Below are 22,318 nucleotides of genomic sequence, written 5' to 3' on the forward strand. Positions count from 1 at the left end.
TCCATCCTGGATGTCAACAAATGCCAAATGAGGAACCTGGACTCCAACTCCAATATGGCAGTAACAAGGTGGCACTACTCTTGCCCCACCAGTGTGGTTTCATAGGAAGCCTACTGTAGTCTCATAACAAAATACCTAATATGTGCTGGATATAATTAATCATCATACCTGGATCATCATACCAAGAACCAGGAAAATCTCAACTTGAATGGGAAAAGATAATCAATAGTCACTGACACTGAGATGTTACAAATGTTGGAATTATCTGACAAGAATTTTACAACAGCCATCACAAAAATGGCTAAGAATCCACTTGAAACAAATGAAAAATACAAATGAAATAAAGCAAGTCTCAGCAAAGAAATAGAAGATATAAAGGAGAACAAAATGGGAATTTTAGATCTGAAAAATACAATAACAAAAATGTTTAAACTCACCAGATGGACTGAACAGCAGAATGGAGAAGACAGATAAAAGAATGAGTGAATTTGAAGATAGAGCAATAGAAATTACCAATTTACCAATCCAAACAACAGAGAGAAAATAGGCTGAGAAAAAGATGAAGAGAATTTAAGAATTTGTGGGACTATAACAAAACGATCTAACATTCATGCAACTGTGGTCTGAGGAGAAGGAAAAAAGGGCAGAACTGAAAAGGCAGTTTTTAAATGTATGCCTAAAAATTTCCCACAGTTGGCAAAAGACATAAACTTACAGATTCAAGAATGTAAATAAACTGTAAACAGAATAAACACAAAGAAATTTATACTGTGACACAGAATGGTCACACTGAAAACTAAAGATAAAGAAGAAAGTCTTGAAAGCAATGAGAAGAACAAACATCTTACCTATTTTGGGTGGTGAGTGGAAAGTGGTGGAAGAAACAATTTCATTGACAGCAGATTTATCATGAGAAACCATGGAGGCCAGAAGGAAATGGCACAATATTTGTCAAATGCTGAAAGAAAAAAACCCTTATCTAGTAAAAATATCCTTCAAGAATGAACAAGAAATCAAGGTAGTCTCAGATGAAAGAAAAGTAAGAGAATTTATTGTTAGCAAACCTTCTCTAAAAGAATAGCTAAAAGAAGTTTTTGAAACAGAACAGAAATGATAAAAGTTATCTTGAATATCAAAAAGTAAGAACAAAAAAAGTAAAAATTGGAGTAAATACAATAGATGTTCCTTTACCTCTTGAGTTTTCCAAATTGTGTTTGATGGTTGAAGCAAAAGAAATGTTAACATCATTTGATTTGTTTCTTAATACCGGTAGGGGAGATATTTAAGATTATTACATGATAAATGGGGGTAAAAGGGCCTTTAGAAAGTAAGGTTTGTGTACTTTATTTGAACAGTTAAATGTCAATACCAGTAGACTACAATAGGGTGTGTGTGTGTGTGTGTGTGTGTGTGTATGTATATATAAATATTTAAATATAAAAAATATATACATATGTGTGTGTGTGTGTATGTGTGATATAACACCCAGAGCAACCATAACAAAAGAAAACATACAATTAAAACACCACAGGTAAATTAAAATTGGATTATTTGTAAAAGTGTTTTAATAACTCACAAGAAGGCAAAAGAGAAAAACAGAGGAAACAAAAAATAAAATGAAATAATTAACTGCTAACATAGCAATAATTGCATTAAATAAAAATAGTCTAAATTTACCAATTAAAGAGGTTGTCAGAGTAGATTTTTTTTTTAAATTTAAAAGCAAAAATATGACCCAACTATATGCTGCCTACAACAAACTGCACACAACTTGGATGATACTCAAGAGCATTATGGTAAGTGAGAAAATCCCTTCTTGAAAGATCACATGATATATGATTCCATTTATATAACATTCTAAAAATGGAAAAATTATAAATACAGAGAACAGATTAGTGGTTGCCAGGGGTTAGGGATAATAGGGTTGGAAGGTGGAGTAACTATAAAGGGGTAGAATGAAAGAGATCTTTGTGGTGACAATTAGTTCTTTATTCTATTTTATTTTATTTATTTTATTTATTATTTTTTAAGTCCTCTCTCCATCTGAGCTGAGGGAGGCAGGAGGTGAAGGGCTAATTCCTTAATTGCAGTGATGGTTACACAAATCTACAAATTATAAAATGGTATAGGTCTATACACACACATTGTACCAGTATCAATTTTCTAGTTTTAATACATTTTTCCAATTTTTTATTGTGGTAAAATACACAGAATACATAAAATAAAATACATGTAAGAATAAAAATCTTAACCATTTTTAAATATACATTTCAATGGCATTAAGTACCATTCACAATGTTATGCAACCATCATCTCCAATAACTTTTCATCTTATAAAACTGAATCTCTATACCCATTAAGCAATAACTCCCCATTTAGTAACCCTTTCCTCCCCCTATGCCTTGGCAACCACCATTCTACTTTCTGTCTCTATAAATTTGACTACTCTAAGTACCTCATATAAATGGAATCATGTAGTATTTGTCTTTTTATGACTGGCTTCTTTCACTTAGTGTGATGTCCTGATGGTTCATCCACGTAGTAGCATATGTCAGAATAGCCCTTCTTTTTAAGACTGAATAATGTTCTAATGCATGGATATATCACATTTGTCTATCCATTCATCCATGATGGACAATTGGGCTGCTTCCATGTTTTAGCTACTGTGACTATTGCTGCTATGAACATGGGTTTAGAAATATCACTTCAAGTCTGTGTTTTCAGTTCCTTTGAGTATATACCCAAAAGTGGAATTGCTGGGTCACATAGTAATTCTATTTTAAATTTTTGGAGGAAGCCACAATATTGTTTTCCACAGCAACTAGACCATTTTACATTACCACCAACAGTCCACAAAGATTCTAATTTTTCCACATCCTCGCAACACTTGTTATTTGTTGTTTTTTTTTTTAAATTAGTAGTAACTATCTTAATGGGTATGAGATGGTATCTCATTATATTTTTGATTTGGATTTCCCTAATAATTAGCTTTTCATGTGCATATTGGCTATTTGTACATCTTCTGTGGAGAAATGTCTATTCAAGTCCCTTGCCCATGTCTGAATTGGATTGTTGTTGTTGTTATTGAGCTTTAGGAATCAGAATCTACTTATTCTGAATATTAATCTCTTATCATATATGTAATTTGCAAATATTTTCTCTCATTCTGTAGGTTACCTTAGTTTTTTGTTTTTTGTGTTTGTTTTTGTTTTTGTTTTGAGATGGGATCTTGCTTTTTTTGCCCAGGCTGGTCTCAAATTTCTAGGCTCAAGGGATTCTCCTGTCTCAGCCTCCTGAGTAGTTGGGACTGCAGGTGTACACTACTGTGCCCTGCTGTAGGTTGCTTTTTCACTCTTTTGATATTATCTTTTGATGCACAAAAATCTTTAATTAAAAAAAATTTTTTTTTTTGAGATGGGGTCCTGCTCTGTCACCCAGGCTGGAATGCAGTGGCATGATCAAGTTCACTACAGCCTCGATCTCCCAGGCCCAAGCAATCCTCCCACCTTAGCCTCCTAAGTAGCTGGGACTATAGTCCCATGGCCCCATACCCAGCTAATTTTATTTCTTAAGTTGAGATGAGGTCTCACTATGTTGCCCAAGCTGGTCTGAACTCCTAAGCTCAAGCAGTTCTCCTGCCTTGGCCTCTTGAAGTGCTGGGGTTATGGGCATGAGCCATCATGCCTGGCCAATTTTTAAATTTTCATGTAGTCTAATTTGTCTATTTTTTCTTTTGTTACCTGTGTGTATTTTACATATCAGCCTACAGAGTTTTTAGCTCTTCTGCTAACCCCCAAAGTTTCTAATGAGAAATCAGCTGATAATCTTATTGAGGATCCCTTGAATGTGATGAATCTCTTCTTTCTTACTGCTTTCAAGGTTCTCTCTTTATCTTTGTCTTTTAATGGTTTGATTAAAATGTGTGTTTCAGTATAAGTCTCTTTGAGCTCATCTTACTTGGAGTTTTCTAAGCTTCTTGGATGTTTATATTGATGCCTTTCATCAAATTTGGGGGACTTTGAGCTTTTTTTTTTTTTTTTTTGAGATGGAGTCTCACTCTGTCACCCAGGTTGGAGTGGAATGGCACCATCTGGGCTCACTTCAGCCTCCACCTCCTGGGTTAGAGCAATTCTCCCGCCTCAGCCTGTCTAGTAGCTGGGATTACAGGGCCCACCACCACGCTCAGCTAATTTTTGTATTTTAGTAGAGATAGGGTTTCACCATGTTGTCCAGGCTGGTCTTGAATTCCTGACCTCAAGCAATCCACCTGCCTCAGCCTCCCAAAGTGCTGGGATTACAGGCGTGAGCCGCCGCACCTGGCCACGCCATTATTTTTTCAAATATTCTCTCTGTCTCTTTCTCTCTTCTTCTTCTAGAACTCCCAAAATGTGTATAGTCATCTGCTTGATGGTGTCCTACAGGTCCCTTAGGCTCTATTCACTTTTCTTCAATCCTTTTTCTTTCTGTTTCTCAAACTCAATAATTCCTATGCTCTACCTTCAAATTTGCTTATTCTTTCTTCTGCTTGCTCAAACCTGCCTGTGAATCCCTTCAGTGAATTTTAAATTTGTTATTGTATTTTTCAGCTCTAGAATTTATTTATTTATTTTAGCCTATTTCCTTACTGATACTCGATTTTGCTCATGCATCATTTTCTTGACTTTCTCCACATCTTTTTTTTGTTGTGTGAGAATCTTTAAGACAGTGGTTTTTAAATCTTTGTCTAATAGATCTGCCATCAGGTCTTTTTTCAGGGACAGTTTCTGCTTATTTTTTAAGTGAGCCAAACTTTCCTGCTTTTTTGTTTTCCTTGTGATTTTGTTGTTGTCAAAAACTGGATGTTCAAATCAAATAATGTGGTAACTCTGAAAATCATATTCTCCCTTTGCTGTTTGTCTGCCATTGCTTCTGTTTTTCTTTTTGTTTTTCTGATTGTTGTAGGCTGTTCCAGTGCGTTTTTCTAAGCAAGTGTGGTCACTTTCTAATTGCGCTCATATATCCAGTTACTTTTGAATGTTCCAGTCTTTAATGTCTGGCTCCCAAAAGGGAAAAATGAAAAGAAAAAAAAAAAAAACTCAAGAGTAGGGGAAATATAGAACTGGCTCTTTAAATCCCCTGGATGTCACTTCAGCCAGAAGGAGAAAGGCTTACAACAATGGGGGAGGTGTAGCAGAAGCAGCAACAATGGAGGGAGGTGATCAGAAGCAGCACTCAGCAATCAGAGCACAGATCCCCCGTATTTGTAGAACACAGTCCTTTTTGCCCTCGCTGCTTCCACAAGCTATGTGCAAGCTGCTCCAGGAATACATAAAAAACTATCACAGGACTGGAGGTGGGGGATATGAACTGTTACTGTCCTAAGAGCTGAAATTGATTTAACTTAACCGCAGTTTACTTGTACAAGCCATTCTATAGAAATTGTAAGCTTTCAATTCAATAGATGCCAGAGTTCCAAAAATATTTACATCGGATAGATTCTGCCAGTGCAGTTGCTGTCTAGGTGAGGAGACAGATTCCTGAGACTGTTTACTCTGCCATCTTCCCAGAATCCTCCTAGTTTTAATATTGTACTCACTAATGAGATGTAACCCAGTTTCCCCAATTGCTACAACTTATGGTTAAATAAGATGGTTATATAAATTATATAAATGTTGACATCTTATGTGCATCTTCTCCAATGACAAAACCACTGGGGAAAACTTGGTAAAGTGTACCTAGGACCTCTCTACCATTTTTGCAGTTAACTGTGATATCTAGTTATCTCAAAAACAAAACAAAAAAAAAACCAGAAAAAGAAAAAAACAAAACAAACAAACAAAAAAATCTTGCTGAACTTGAAATTCAGGCTCTATCACTGTCTGTGTGAACTTGGGCTCATTTAACCAATCTGTGACTTGGTTTTGTCATCCATAAAATAACCATATCTACCAAGTTATGGTAAGAAATAACTGAAATAACGTATCAAAAGCAAAACAGTTTAGTTAGATCCCAGTTGTCACTGTTTGCTTTTGTTGCAATTGCTTTTGGTGACTTCATCATGAAATCTTTGCCTGTGCCTATGTCTTGAATGGTGTTGTCTAGGTTGTCTTCCAGTATTTTTTATAGTTTTGGGTTTTACATTTAAGTCTTTCATTCATTTCGAGTTAATTTTTGTATATGGTGTAAGGAAGCAGTCCAGTTTCGGTCTTCTGCACATGGCTAGCCAGTTCTCCCAGCACCATTTATTGAATAAGGAATCCTTTCCCCATTGCTTGTTTTTGTCAGATTTGTCAGAGATCAGATAGTTGCAGGTATGTGGTCTTATTTCTGGGATCTCTATTCTGTTCCATCGGTCTATGTGTCTGTTTTTGTACCAGTACCATGCTGGTTTTGGTTACTGTAGCCTTGTAGTATAGGTTCAAGTTGAATAGCGTGATGCCTCCAGGCTTTTTCTTTTTGCTTAGGTTTACATTGGCTATCCAGGCTCTGTTTTTGTTCCATATGAATTGTAAAATAATTTTCTCTAGATCTGTGAAAAATGTCAATAGTGGTTTAATAGTAATAGCATTGAATCTATAAATTGCTTTTGAGCAGGACGAGCCGCAGACAGAACCCCTCAAACACCAAGATAGTGAAGGGAGTGGCTTTAATCAGCTGGGAGCATCGGCAGGCTAGCATCTTAAAATCCGAGCTCTTTAGGTGTTCACAACTCTAAGGGGGTCCGCGTGAGAGGGTCGTGATCGATTGAGCAAGCCAGGGGTATGTGACAGGGGCTGCGATCACTGGTGGTCAGAGTGAAACAGAACAGAACGGGAAGTTTCACAATGTCCTTCCATACAATGTCTGGAATCTATAGATAACAACAGTTGCTAGGTAGTGGGTCAAATTTTAACTACCAGGCTTAGGTCAGGCAGGCACAGGCCTGGTTTTGGGTCTGTTTCCTTAGTTTAGGGTCTGGTTCCTAGGCGCCGGGCTACCTGCCTTTAGTTTCGCTTCTCTTTCCTTTTCTCAATATAAAACAATATAAAACAATACGAGAGGGTCTCTCTCTTCCCTCATTTCCCCCCTTTGAGATTCTCACTTTTTATTAGTGGGAGTTCTCACTCTTATTTTTGCTACTTATGTCTTCTTGTGCAATAGATTGATAATGATTCATATAGTACACTTGTGCTGAAGCATTTTGGTGAACTAAGGTAGTGATGAAGCTTTTTATCATTTGAAGTACAGGTAGCAAACAAGGGAGCAGTAAGCAGATTTCTATTACTATTATAACTCCTATTATAAGAGTTTTAAATCTTCCTAGTGCTGGGAACCACCTTCTAAACATGGCTTCAGGGTCAAATCTGTGCTACACTTGTATGGGCACATGTGCCAGTTTTGTCATATTTCTAACTATGTCTTTATTTGCCTTCGATTATCTATGTGTAGTCAGTAATTAGGTTAAATTTCTTATAGATTTCTCTTTCAGCATTCTTGACTACTAGCAAGTAATCGAGAGCCAATCTATTTTGATAGATAGCATTTCTTATCTGAGTTTCTTGCCGGGCCAGAATAGTCATGGCTTGACCGGTTTTATTAGTGATGACTTCTAAAGAACAGCTTGCAACCGTATGATTCAGGTGAGCATGTAAATGGGGGTCCAGTATCCCCATGAGCCATCTTGTGTCTAAGCGGCAGGCCTATAGTATTGTATAATTTTTTAGGAGGCCATTCATCATCTTTTTAATTACCTGTGGCTACATTTCACTTTTCGCGGGAAGCATAGACAGGGAAGCCCAAGAGTTCACCTGTTTTTATGGGCAGTAAGAAGAAAGATGGTTTAATAGTGCTAATGACATAACCACCTGTCCACTGGTCAGGCAGCTTAGCATAGGTTCTATGTCTATATATCCAGTATAGCCCAGTGAGGGCCGTCCAGTTCTGGTGGGATTCTGGGTGGGCCCAAATGGTCTGCAACTTTGGAAATTTACTGAATGGATTTTTATCTGTATGGTTTGAACTCCACCATGCAACTGTTTTTGTGGTACCATTATACAGTTTTTGTCCTAGGGAACTAAATCATCCTACAGAATGAGTGAATTCTTTCCTTCTTTTAGCTATGCAATATTGTCTAATAATTGCGACTTCTAGAACCTATAAATGATCAGGGTGATTCTTTTGGGCCAGGAATTTATCAGGAACTGGGTCTGTAGGCACTAATTCTCGGACTTCTTATGGCCATTGATCTCCTACTACAGTTTCTCCACAAACATAACATGAAGTGACATTTAGAGACTGGGCTACATGCTCGGCCAATTGCAAAAACAAATTTCTGGTTTTTCCCGGAGTCTGGTTCTGGCACATTTAGTTCATCATAGAAAGTCTGAAATACTGGTTCCAGAGAGAGTTTATGAACCTCCTCCTAAGATATTTTTACTAAATATCTTAGTAAAAATACTAAGATATTTACTCTAGGATCTAGTCCTTTTTCGATTGATGCCCAGAGATATGTGTTCTCCTTTTTTCTACCTTGGGTTTAAGGGATTTTTAATTACTAATTTCAAGGGGTTGCAGCTTCCACTCATACAGGAGGAGCTGCCTTCCCCTTTTTGGAGCTAAACAGGATCTTTTTCATCCTTTTTCTAAGTAGTCCAGATGACACAAGACCAGTAATTACACACATTTGCACATGAGCTTAATTCATGGCAGATATACTTATTTCCTGCCATGTAACTTTTTTTTTCAATTTAAAGAACCACATCTTATTCTATGCTGATTGCTATTGATAGTGGCACAAGCATTAAATTTTAGGGTTATATGCTTGGGGACCCCTCTTTCTTCTGTCCTAGCTGTTACTTTACTTGTGTCACCTAGAGAAGGACCAGTCCTTAATTTTATTTTAAAAACTGTGACCATAAGAGGCTTAAAATGCATCATAACACGCATCAGGTTGGTTGTTTCCTGGGCTACATACCTTGGATAGAATAGCATTATACAAACAAGTTTCTTTTAGAGTCCCGGTACACTTATAATAACCATAAAATAATAGGACTGTAGCAATCTTTTGTCCTACCTCAGTGACTTGATGCATATACTGTAAACAGTCCTCAGTCTGAGGAAGGTCAGTTAAAGTCCTTACTGTACAAGTCCAAATTTTAAGGAAAATGAGTCCCGCAATGAGTTTTCTCATTCTTTAGCTGTGTGTGGACCAGTCAGCTTCCAGGTGTGACTGGAGCAGTGCTTGTTGTCTTTTTCAGAGTCACTTTGCAGGGGTTGGCAAAGCTGTTCCCATCCACATACAGCTCCTAGTTTACTGATGTTTAAGGATGGTCTCAGAGGTTAGGCCCACTAGAATAAACTGAGTCCAATACCTCTACACAGTTATGGTTAACTGGGCTCTCTGATACCAGGAGCAAGATGGCAGGGTTTAGGGTGTTGCAAACTTCAATGGTAATGCAGAGATTTTCACAGAGCAAGCTTTGGTATCTAGTTAGTCTAGCATTCATTAGCTAATGATGTCCTTTGGTATTTATTAAAGTCACCACAGCAAGCGGGGACTTTATGTTTAGGTTTTGCCTAAGAGTTAGCTTATCTGCTTCTTGTGCTAACAGGGCCATTGCTGCCAGAGCCCTTAGACAGGGGACCAGCCTTTGTAAACCCCAACTAGTTGTTTTGAGAGATAGACCATTGGCCTTGGCCAGGGCCCTATAGTCTGGTTTAAAACTCCAACTGCCATTTTTTTTTTTGACACATAGGTGTAAAAGGTTTTGTCAGGTCAGGTAGCCCCAGAGCTGGGGCCAACCTGAGTTTTTCTTTTAACTCATGAAAAGCTTGTTGCTGTTGGTTGTAATAGATATAGTTTATCTAATTTATATTTTTATTGACTGTCATCTACCAAAATACTGACTTAAATTCTGTAACTATTTGATTTCAAGCTTCAAATTGATCTGGTGTTCCTTGCGGGGCTCCAATTGCATCTAAATAGATGTGAGAGTTGAAAGACCTATAAGGGGCTTCTCTCGCTTTACGATGTCTTATTTTTTTCCTTCCTCTGGTTGATGAAATGCCAGGGTGAAAGGGATAGCCAAACGGACTAAAGCACAAGTGCCACTCTAGTTATTTGGCAGAGTGCCCAGTAAAGGTCCACCACAATACCACCACACATCCACTTGGGGGTGAACAAGGGCTGACTGACTGATGAGCTCTTGAAAATTCTTAAGCTCACTGCATCCTTTCAGGTCTCCAAGGAATGCTAAGTTTCCTCCCTGTCATGAGAGACACAAAGTGAACTTAGTGTTGGGAGACAGAAGCTGGATGACCCTCGGGGGCTGACCCACAGGGTGCTGGACTTTAGGATATAGCAGAGAGAGCTTGGCACGACTTATTACTCAAGGCTGTAGAATCCTGGAAAAGAGTTACCATGGAGCCCATGCTTGGTCGACTGGAGGACCACCTAAGTGGAAAGGGGAAAATCAGGGCCTCTGGCCTGCCCTGTGGACAAGCATAACAATTGCTTTTGTTAATGTGCAGATGGAATATTTGATCCATTTCAACCAGGCATTTGCATGGTATGCTGTCTTAATTGCCACAGTTTGTTTAAAATTTTTAACTTTTATGATCTTCTAGTAAAATGAATGTTTTCTTTAGCACCTATTTTTATCAGTGTTTAGACCAAAGAAAGCTAAATACCATTTTATATTTAATAATGCTTTTTGTATGATTTTTATACCAGATAAGCTAAATTTTACCTTTATATTAGTGTGCTATTAAGGTTAATCTTAGTTTTAATAAAACTTTGTATACATATTTATTCAATTTTTAATGTTGGACCATAAGGTAAGATTTTCAGACTCTTTTTAACCTTTTATAATCTTTGTTACAGAGCAGGTTAGTGCTTTAAGAAAAACCTGTTGCATTTTTACTTTAATGTCCAGTTCACGGAAAAACTGGATGATACCTTTTTAACTTAGCTAGTATGTTTACACACAGAATTTTCTTTACAATTAACGTTTTAAAACTTGCTTAAACTTTCAAAACAATAATTTTTTAAATCTTTTAATATAGGTAAAAATCCACATTTTTATGCCTCCTTATAATCTTTTTACCAAAGGTATATTTTACTTTCCTTATACACCTTGCGCATAAACTCTTTCTACAATAGTACTCAGGAGGCCTTATTACTTTTAAACTATACAACATTTTTTGCATAAAATTTTTTTTATAACATCTTTTTCTTTCACGACTTTTGCAGACAATTCTTCAACATGTCTCAACTTTCTGACTTATTACAAACGTTTCTTTCTTTAAACAACCAGTTAATTTATTTCAGGACAAGAATTTACCATATAACACTCTTTTTACATAAATTCTGCCTTCCCCTCCTTTTTTTTTCCTTTTTTTTTTTTTTTTTTTTTTCCTGTTAGCAAAGCAGCTGCCACTAGATTGAATGCATCTGGGCCATCCGCTGGTTACTGGGTTAAGGATTTTTGATAGTAAGGCCTCATTGCTTTCGGGATAGGCCCTTGTTTACGCTGACAACAAAGTGGTATTAGAGTGCCACAGGGTTACTGAGAATACCTTTAATTATCAATTATAGGTTTTAAATTTACCTTGGCTTTTAAAGGAATAGGGTATACTGTTTATTTCTCTTGCATATTTCTTGCATATTTCTCTTTCTCTGTTTCTTTCTCTCTTTGACTTTCTCTCTCTCTCTGTGACTTTCCTTTTGCCTCTATCTCTTCCTCTGTTTCTGCCTCTCTCTCTTTCTCTGTCTCTTTCTTTCTCTCTGCTGGTCTTTCCTTGCCTCTGCCAGCCGCTTATGCTGCTGTTCTCTTAACTACTGTCAGCGGGGAAGGGGTCTGGGAGGCAGTCTAAAACCAGCTGTAACTGTCTATGTACGGAAACTGGTCTGAGTTCCTTGGCTTACAGGTTACCTTGTGCCATACCTTTGAAACAAGGGACCTGTCCAGGCTTCCTTCTGATGGCCAACCCACCTCTAATGCTGGCCAGTCTATTTCACACAAAGTTCTAAGTTTTCATGGTGTCATAGTAACACCGTAATCTCCCTTAAATCCTTTCTTGAAATTTTTCAACATAGTTCCTAGTGGGTGGGCTTATTTGTGCTTGACCCATGCTTCTTCGAGACAAAACACCACGCTCACGCCACATGCACACCACCAACCAAAGAACAGGTAAAAAGGGCACACACACACTTTTGCAGTTTACACCAAATCAAAATCAAAGCCAAAATCGGAGTATCCAGAAATCCAAGCCAGGTCAAAACCAAAACCAAAGTATCAAGCAATCTAAGTCAAGTCAAGAACAAAAACCAAAGTGCCAGTACAGGCACACGGTGGGTGATCAGGCCACTCTTCCACTCAAATGGAGTCTTGTCAAGCAATTCAAACCAAGTCAAAACCAAAACCAACACCAAGGTGCCGATAAAGGTGCGCCCTGGGTGATCAAGCCACTCTTCCCACTCAAACGGAGTGGGCAAGTTCCAAAGACTAGTCTCACCAAGTTTCAGATGTCCGGACTTCAAGTGCCAGTTCCTTCCCGGTGTTCAGCCACTGCGTTGATCCTCCACCGGGGCCTGCCACACACTGCTCTGGCGAGGCTTCCCACTGGGGCAAATGTCTACCCGGGAGCGCTCTCAGGATCTGCGCTGCTCTGACTGGTTGGAGTCCCCGGCAGGGATGTTCCACAGGGCAGGCTAAAGCCGCCTAAGGAGCTGCCTCGACCGTCTGTTAATCACCTCACTTCCCAGTCAGGTTACTAAGAAATGTAGCAGGATGAGACACGGACAAAACCCCTCAGACACCAAGATAGTAAAGGGAGTGACTTTAATCAACTGGGAGCATCGGCAGGCTAGCGTCTTAAAATCTGGGCTCTTCAGGTGCTCAACTTCTGTCCCTTTTAAGGGCTCTCAACTCTAAGGGGGTCCGCGTGAGAGGGTTGTGATCGATTGAGCAAGCCAGGGGGTACGTGACAGGAGCTGCGATCACCGGTGGTCAAGGTGAAACAGAACAGAACGGGAAGTTTCACAATGTCCTTCCATACAATGTCTGGAATCTATGGATAACAACAGTTGCTAGGTCAGGGGTCAAATTTTAACTACCAGGCTTAAGTCAGGCAGGCACAGGCCTGGTTTCGGGTCTGTTTCCTTGGTTTAGGCTCTGGTTCCTAGGCGCCAGGCTACCTGCCATTAGTTTCACTTCTCTTTCCTTTTCTGAGTATAAAACAATATAAAACAATATGAGAGGGTCTCTCTCTTCCTTCACTTTGGGCAATATGGCCATTTTAATAAAATTGATTCTTCCTATCCATGATCATGGGATGTTTTTCCATTTGTTTGTGTCTTCTGTGTTTTTTTGAGCAGTGTTTTGTAGTTCTCCTTGTAGAGGTCTTTCACCTCCCTAGTTAGCCGTATTGCTATGTATTTTATTTCTTTTGTGGCAATTGTGAATGGGAGTTCATTCCTGATTTGGCCCTTGGCTTAACTGTTGTTAGTGTATAGGAATGCTAGTGACTTTTGCACATTAATTTTGTATCCTGAGACTTTGCTGACGTTATTATTTTTTAAAAAATCAAAAGATAACAGATGCTGACGAGGTTGTGGAGAAAAGCGATAACTTATGCACTGTTGGTGGGACTGTAAATTAGTTCAGCCATTGTGGAAGACAGTGTGATGAATCCTCAAAGACCCAAAGACAGAAATATCATTCAACCAGCAATCCCATTACTGGGATCCCATTATATCCAAAGGAATATAGATCATTCTACCATAAAGACACATGCATGCGTATGTTTATTGCAGCACTATTCACAATAGCAAAGACATGAAACCAACCCAAATGCCCATCAATGACAGAATGGATAAAGAAAATTTGGTACATATACACCACGGAATACTATGCAACCATAAAAAAGAACAAGATCATGTCCTTTGCAGGGACATGGATGGAGCTGGAGGCCATTATCCTTAGCAAACTAACACAGGAACAAAAAGCCAAATACCACATGTTCTCAGTTATAAGTGGAAGCTAAATAATGAGAACACATGGACACATACAGAAGAACAACACAAACTGGGGCCTTTTGGAAGTTGAAGGGTAGGAGAGGGGAGAAGGTTTTTAAAAATAACTAATGGGTACTAGGCTTAATACCTGGGTAATAAAATAATCTGTACAACAAACCCCCATGACACAAGTTTACCTATGTAACAAATCTCCACTTGTACCCCTGAACTTAAAATAAAAGTTAAAATAATAAAAGAAAAAACAAAAAGAAAAAATAGAAGAAAAACCATTCTGTGAGTACTTAAGTACTAAGTGATTACTCTCACATTTCTGTTTTCCTGTGTTGTAGAGCTTCTTTCAATCTTTGATTATTTGCAAGACCTAGTGCATGTCCAAATTATGTAACTATTATCCAAAGCCTACATGACCAATAAAATGTTTTCAGCATTTCTCCAACACGTCTTAGAAAACATTGTCCTTCAGGATAAACACAAAAGGACTAGACACAGAGTATACCAAGGTGCAGGCACAGGCAGGCTTGTCATCTGACTTTATTCACCCCTTACCTTAATGATCAAAATATGCCTTCCAAAACACAGGATGCTTACAACCCGTGTTATTCATCAAACAAAAATAAACAAAAACTGTATTAATGTTTAATAGATCAAAAGACAATTAGGAAAACTGGCACATGTATAGCCAGACAAATCCAGAGAAAAAGAATAAAATATGAAGCCAAGAAATCAATCAAGCATATATGGGGAGTTAGTACATGAAAAGGGTGTCATCTGAAATTAATGGGGGGAAACATGAACTATTTAATAAATGGCATTGTAATAATTAGCCACCTAGAAAATTATATATGTTACACCCACCTTCTACATCAGGACAAATTCTAAATGGATCAAAGATTTAGATGTGAAAATATAGCAATAAAAGTGCTAGAAGAAAATAGAATATTTTTTATAATCTTGAAGTAAGAAAGACTTTTCTAACCATGACACAAAATGAAGAACCCAAAGAAGAAACAAATGATAAAATTCACTATATGAAAATCAAAAAGTTCTGCATGGTAAAAACAAAACAACAAAAACAAATCCAAAAACAAAAAAAAAAAAAAAAAGAGGAAAAAATACTCATATAACACAATAACAGAAGGTCAATAATCTTCTTTTAATATGCATATGGTTATTTCTTATAACATTGCTTATACTAGTAAAATATTAGAAACAACCTAAATTTTCATCACTAGGAGGCTGATTGAATGAATAAATTATGGTTTAATAAATTATATGTTATAGAATATTAGGCAATTGTAAAAAAACTGAGAAAGCTCTTTAAGTAAATAATATGGAAAGATCTTTAGGTATATTATTAACTTTCTAAAAAGCAAAGTGAAAACCGGATGTATAGTATGCTACTTTTTGAGTAAAAGGGGTAAAATAAGGAAACGTACTTTTTCATTGCTTCTGTAGACATAAAGAAACTCTGGAATGATTTATAATAAACCAATTATGCTGGCTATCCAGAGGGTAGGCAGGTAAGTGGGAAATGAATAGGTAATCACAATTTTTTATCTTATGCCTTTTGCAATTTTTTGACCCATTAAAAAATATATCTGTTCAAAAACTGGATTACAACAACATTTAAGCAGATGAGGAAAATATTATTTTATTCATTTTAACCTCCACTAAAAAATATCCCAAGAGATTCTTTTTTAGACTGAAAATACTCTGGAAAACACCATCTAATCAGAGACCAGGAGACTTAAGATACTACAAAAAGCCCCTGGATTAAAATGCTGAAAGATGACTTCCCATTCAGTTGTCTAAGAAATTAGTTAAAATTTACTTTAAAATATGAACAATGGGCTGGGCGCAGTGGCTCACGCCATAATCCTAGCACTTTGGGAAGTTGAGGTGGAAAGATTGCTTGAGTCCCGGAGTTCAAGACCAGTCTGGGCAACATGTTACGACTCCGACTCTACAAAAAATACAAAAATTAGCCAGGTGTGGTGGCACATACCTCCAATTTCAGATACTTGGGAGGCTGAGGCAGGAGGATCCTTGAGCCCAGAAGGCGAAAGCTGCAGTGAGCCATGATTGTGCCACCACACTCTGGCCTGGGTGACAGAGCCAGGCCTTGTCTAAAAAACTATTAACGGTAAAGTAAAATAAAATAAAACATGAGCATCATATAATTTTTTGCAAATCTTAAAGGCATTAACAACTGAACCATATAAAATTCTGAGACCTAGCAATGCCATACTATATTAAAGGGACATAAAATATAAGAAAAAGATAACAATGAAGGTAAGCAATTGTGGGAGGGGAGAAAAAGGCTTTGCAGTAGACAGGTGAATAGTAGAAAAATATCAAAGATTTGCAGTTCATTACAGGAGTAACTAAAGTTTGAGAAAAATATTCCAGCAGGTCATTATATGTGCGTATTCTGTGCGTGTGTGTGCGTGCTCTTATTTGTTCATTTATTTATTTATTTTATTCATTTATTCATTCCAAACTGGCACCTTTTCTTTTCATTTTAAATACACCATTTAAAAGCAGAAAGGAACTGTATTCCCAAAACTTATAGACCTACAGAAATAAAAATTGACTTAGAGGCCAGGAGCCCTGGCTCATGCCTGTAATCCCAGTGTTACTGGTGGAGGGTGTCCAGGTTCTTGGCGTTTTGAACAAAGAATTGGACAAAATGCACAAAGCAAGGAAAGAATGAATCAAGAAAAGCAGAGATTTATTGAAAACAAAAGTACACTCCACAGAGAAGGAATGGGCCCGAGCATAAGGGCTTAAGAGCCCCAGTTAAAGAATTTTCTGGGGTTTAAATATCCTCTAGAAATTTCTTATTGGTGAGTTGGTGTACACCCTATGTAAATGAATCAGTCCTAGTGGTTGTAGAAAGCTGCCAATCAGAGGCTGAAGTGAAGTTACAAAGTTACATCTTATGCAAACATCTGATTGGTTGTGGAAAGCAACCAATCAGAGGCTTAAATGAAGTTACAAAGTTATACTCCTATGCAAATGAAGACTTGGCCCACTAACAGCTTGATTGGTTGCATGAGGGGACCAATCAGAGGTATTTTCAATTTTTCATCTGCCAGGCAGAAAAGCAGGGGCAATAGAAAGGGAATAACCTCTGGTCCTTTTGTTACTTGGACATGAAAAGTTTGCGTTTTCCTTTTGCTTTAGTTCTAGGAAGTCAGTGTGAATTGGCCTTAGGTTCTCTGCCTCCAGACCCTATTCTTCTGCCTCGCCAGCACTTTGGGAAGTCAAGGCAGGCAGATCCCTTGAGGCCAAGAGTTCAAGACCAACTTGGCCAACATGGCGGAACCATGTCTCTAAAAAAAATACAAAAATTAGCCAAATGTGGTGGCACATGCCTGTAATCCCAGCTGCTCAGGAAGCTGAGGCATGAGAATCACTTGAACCCAGGAGGGAGGTGGAGGTTGCAGTGAGCCAAGATCACACCACTGTACTCCAGCCTGGGTGACAGAGTGAGACTCTGTCTCAAAACAAACAAACAAACAAAATCTATTTAGAGAAGCAGTCTTTACAAAACATTAACCTAAATTGTAAGATGGGGGGCAGCATAATTATAATATTGGTAAGTGACCACAAAAAGCAAACATGATCATTCCTAAAACACTGACTATTAAGTCCAGAGAGATTATAAACATACACACTTTTATAACTGCTAGTCATTTCTGTCTAAGCTTTAGTTATTAAGTTAAATTATTTACATCTAAACCATAGAAAGAATTCATAATTTTTCTGAAGTTTTTTCTTCAAGAGAAGAAAGAGAAGGAAATTTTACAATGAGTAACATACACTTTGGATGGAAATCTAACAATATAAAATTGGAGTTTAAATTTTTTGTGGGGCCGGGCATGGTGGCTCATGCCTGTAATCTCAGCACTTTGGGGGGCCAAGGTGGGTGGATGACGAGGCCCAGAGATTGAGACCCGTCTGCCCAACATGGTGAAACCCCATCTCTACTAAAAATACAAAAATTAGCCAGGCGTGGTAGTGCGCGCTTGTAGTCCCAGCTACTTAGGAGGCTGAGACAGGAGAATCACTTGAACCCGGGAAGCAGAGCTTGCAGTGAGCCAAGATCCTGCCACTGCACTCCAGCCTGGGTGACAGAGCAAGACTCCGTCTCAAGAAAAAAAAAAAATTGTGGAAGATGTAAATTTAAGTCTGTAATTTTCAGCTGTAAAGTAGCCTACCAATTAAAAAATATTTACATTAATCTGGTGATACGGCTTGGCTATATCCCCACCCAAATCTCATCTTGAATTGTAGCTCCAATAATCTCCACATGTCATGGGAGGGCCCCAGTGGGAGGTAACTGAAACATGGGGGCAGTTACCCCATGCAGTTCTCATAAGAGTGAGTGATTCTCATGAGATCTGATGGTTTTAAAGGGGGCTTTTCCCTCTTTGCTTGGCACCTCTGCTTCCTTTCATCATGTGAAAAAGGATGTGTTTGCTTCCCTTTCCTCCATGATTTTAAGTTTCCTGGAGGCCTCCCCAGCCATGCAGAACTGGGAGTCAATTAGACCTCTTTCCTTTATCAATTATCCAGTCTTGGGAGGTTCTTTATAGCAGCATGAAAATGGACTAATACATCTGATTTGTCTTTTATTTTCCATAATCCAAGTTGGAGTTCAGAGTTCTTCCTCAATTCACCCTAAGCACTCTATATGTATTGTACCTTCTTTTGTCGTTCTAGAATACTCTTGATGTTTCTGTCTTACCCTAGATGGATTCTAGAGGCCCAGACCCTGCGTCTTTTATTTACGGTTGACCCTTAAACAAAAAAATTTGTGAACTGTGTGGGTCTGCTTATATGTGGATTTCTTCAACCTTTGCCACCCCTGAGACAGCAAGACCAACCCCTCCACTTCCTCCTACTCCTCAGCTTACTCAACATGAAGACGAGAAGGTTGAAGACCTTTATGATGATTCACTTCCACTTAATGGATAGTAAATATATTTCTCTTCCTTATGATTTTCTTAGTAACATTTTCTTTTCTCTAGCTTACTTTAAGAATACAGTATATAATCATATAACATACAAAATATATTTTAATCAACTGTTTATGTTATGGGCAAGGCTTGCAGCCAACAGTAGGCTATCAGTAGTTAAGTTTGGGGGGAGTCAAAAGTTATATGTGGGCTGGGGCACAGTGGTTCATGCCTGTAATCCCAGCACTTTGGGAGGCTGACGCCAAGGCATGAGGAGCACTTGAGGCCAGGCATCAAGACCAGTCTGAGAAACTTAGCAAGACTCCCCCATCACTCTCCCCACAAAAAATATATATGTATATATGTTAGTCTGGCCTGGTAGTGCACACCTATAACCCCAATTACTCAGAAGCTGAGGCAGGGGGGTCATTTGAGCCCAGGAGTTCAAGGTTGCAGGGAGCTATGGTTATGCCACCGCACTCCAGCCTGGATAACAGAGTGAGATTCTGTCTCAAAAAGAAAGAAAGAAAGAAAGAAAAAAAAACTGCATATGTTTTTTGTTTTTTGTTTTTTGGGTTTTTTTTTGAGACAGATTCTCTCTCTGACACCCAGGCTGAAGTGTGGTGGCATGATCTCGGCTCACTGCAGTCTCGACCTCCCAGGCTCAGGTGATTCTCCTCAGCCTCCCAAGTAGCTGGGACTCAGGTGTGTGCCACCACGCCCGGCTAATTTTTTGTATTTTTAGTAGAGATAGGGTTTTGCTATGTTGCCCAGGCTGGTCCTGAGCTCCTGGACTCAAGCAGTACTCCCACTTTGGCATCTCAGAGTGCTGGGATTACAGGTGTGAGCCACCGTGCCTGGCCGATATGCAGATTTTTTACCTATATGTAGGTGCATGAGTTCCCCTAACCCCCAAGTTGTTCAAGGGTCAACTGGGACTGTGGTATTCACAGAACCTAGTACACTGCCTGGCTCACTGATGCTTAATAAACTTTTTTGTATATTTAATTAAGTGTTTAAAAATTAAGACATAGTAATATTTTGTATATTAATGACATTTTAAATACCCAACATTTTCATTTAGGCCAAAGTTATTTAGTTTTCACATACACCATCACTCAATAAGTGATACTGAATTTATAAGACTAAATAAGTATAAGAGAAATTCAGCCTTAGGAGATTCACTGTAAAATTCTAGTAAACAAATTCTTCAGGGCTAATTTTCTTTCTCTGTTCATGTAACTCAAAAGTAGCTATGATAAAATTTGTTTGTTTGTTTTTTGTTTTTGTTTGGACGGAGTTTTGCTCTTGTTGCCCAAGCTAGAGTGCAATGGCGCAATCTCAGTTCACTGCAACCTCCGTCTCCCAGGTTCAAGTGATCCTCCTGTCTCAGCCTCTCGAGTAGCTGGGATTACAGGCGCTTGCCACCATGCCCAGCTAATTTTTTGTATTTTTGGTAAAAATGGGGTATCACTATGTTAGCCAGGCTGGTCTCGAACTCCTGATCTCAGGTGATCTGCTGGCCTCAGCCTACCAAAGTGCTGGGATGACAGGAGTGAGCCACCACACCCGGCCATAAAATTTATTCTTTTACAGCATCTTTGTATTCAAGTGTTCTGTAGAAAGTATTCAAGATTATTTGGTTCCTTGGGATGTTATATAATTTTTATTTACAATTAAAATATTTGATAAAGCCTTTAGACATTTAAAATCCAAATTTCTATGTTCAGAAATTATGTGTTACTGGGAATGAGAAATTACACTGCAGGCTTCACCAGGATCCTTCTGAACGTGCCCTGCTTTAAATGGCCAACAGGGGGCAGCATGTTCTAGGGAAATGTCGAATCCTGCAACAGTCTGACGAAAAACAGTCGCAGAACTGCCACCAGAACTCTTGGACTGTGGAATGCAGGGTAAACAAAAATCTATTTACTCTACTGTCTCCAGTCAAACTACTTCTAAAGCAGTAGAGGTTATCTTATGGTTTCAATCATTTTACAATTAGTTTCAGTATCACCACTAATTATCACCTGCTTGTTAATGCATAATAGGTGAATGTAACACAAAATAGCAAGTTTCCTGTCAAGCCAGAGAGGAGAGAAGAAAGAGCTAAAAGAATCTTGGGAACATGAAATATTGAAAAATGCTTAAGTAACCTGGAACAATTATTATTTGCACACTTAATGACCTTTCAGTCTAATAAATATGATGAATATGTGATTTCTTACTGTTTATAATACTAACCCCTTATATATATTATTAACATAAATACTACTAATAGTAATGCACTCAAATAACTAAGAACTAGTGAGGATTTTTAGGCTAATTAATGTATTCATTCCTTGTACAAGTAAATTCTATAAAAACAGAAAAATTTATCCTATGAAATAGATTGACATTCAATATCATATATTTTACTATAACGGTAGGATGTTACTAGTATGGGGTCCCTTTATGGACTAATATACAGTAGTAAAAATTGTGGTAAAATTGTAGGCAAGTTAGATTAGAAAGATAATTACTTTTTTATTTTGTTCAGTTTGGTTAGATTTGTTCTTTAGTAAAAGGCATTCATTTGTGTATATTCTTAATTTTACTCTGCTATGTTGTCATGCTTACCTACACAAACTGTTAATTAATAGTACCCTTGATTGTGAAGCTTGAAGAGATCCTGACATTCCCTCTATTTAAAGAGTCTTTGAGTCCCTACTTTTGATGCAGTTTCCTAGGATACTGAGAAATCAGTTGCTATTTAAACATTGGCTAGACTTGTCTAACTTCATGTAATTTCCTTGAGACTTGTTTAAAATTATATTAGCCACTAAGCTTAGAAATGTGTCAAGTAGGAGTCAGGTTATGACCTCGTACCTCAAATGAAACTTGAAGACCTGAAGATGTGGTTGGCTCCCATAATCTCAGCTAGTCCTCACTGATGGCTTCATGGCAGCGTAGCACTGGAGAAGTACAATCAGGAAACATCACTCTAGTTCTATTATACAGTTCACTCAGTTGATGAGTGTTGAACCAATTATTAAATTTTTCTGTACCTCAATTGTATATAAACAGTGTAGACATTTGTTAAATGTTTGTCAAAGTGATTATGACAATGATGATACTACTTTGGTTTTCTAAGAAATCCAAAAAGGAAATTTACAAATAAAGAACTAAATGGTAATGAAAAGTTCCTTTTAAGGATAATTTCTAAATATGAGTAATTTAAAAAAGAAATTAACATTATGCTCAAAGTGCTTTGCCAGGTCCTGAGAAGACTAACATAAATAAGTCAAGAGGAGAAGTGGCTCACACTTGTAATCCCAGCACTCTGGGAGGCGGACATGGGTGGATCCCTTGAGCCCAG

The 22,318-nt window shown here is 38.0% G+C and overlaps 1 long non-coding RNA gene across 6 annotated transcripts in view; it reads right to left on the reverse strand.

Moving 5' to 3' along the window:
• The window catches only part of LOC103879667, an 86,154-nt gene that overhangs the window by 63,677 nt on the left and 159 nt on the right, over positions 1–22,318 (reverse strand). For 4 of the 6 annotated variants that reach the window (XR_002518674.2, XR_004180049.1, XR_001897328.3 and 1 more), the window contains exon 2: positions 21,829–21,914. This is a non-coding gene — a long non-coding RNA (uncharacterized LOC103879667). Of the gene's footprint in view, positions 1–848; positions 959–21,828; positions 21,915–22,318 lie in introns of all 6 variants that reach the window. The other 2 variants (XR_001897329.3, XR_001897327.3) reach the window with 1 other exon arrangement.

This window comes from Papio anubis, chromosome 19 (assembly GCF_008728515.1).
Source record: "Papio anubis isolate 15944 chromosome 19, Panubis1.0, whole genome shotgun sequence".
Lineage (NCBI taxonomy): Eukaryota > Metazoa > Chordata > Mammalia > Primates > Cercopithecidae > Papio > Papio anubis.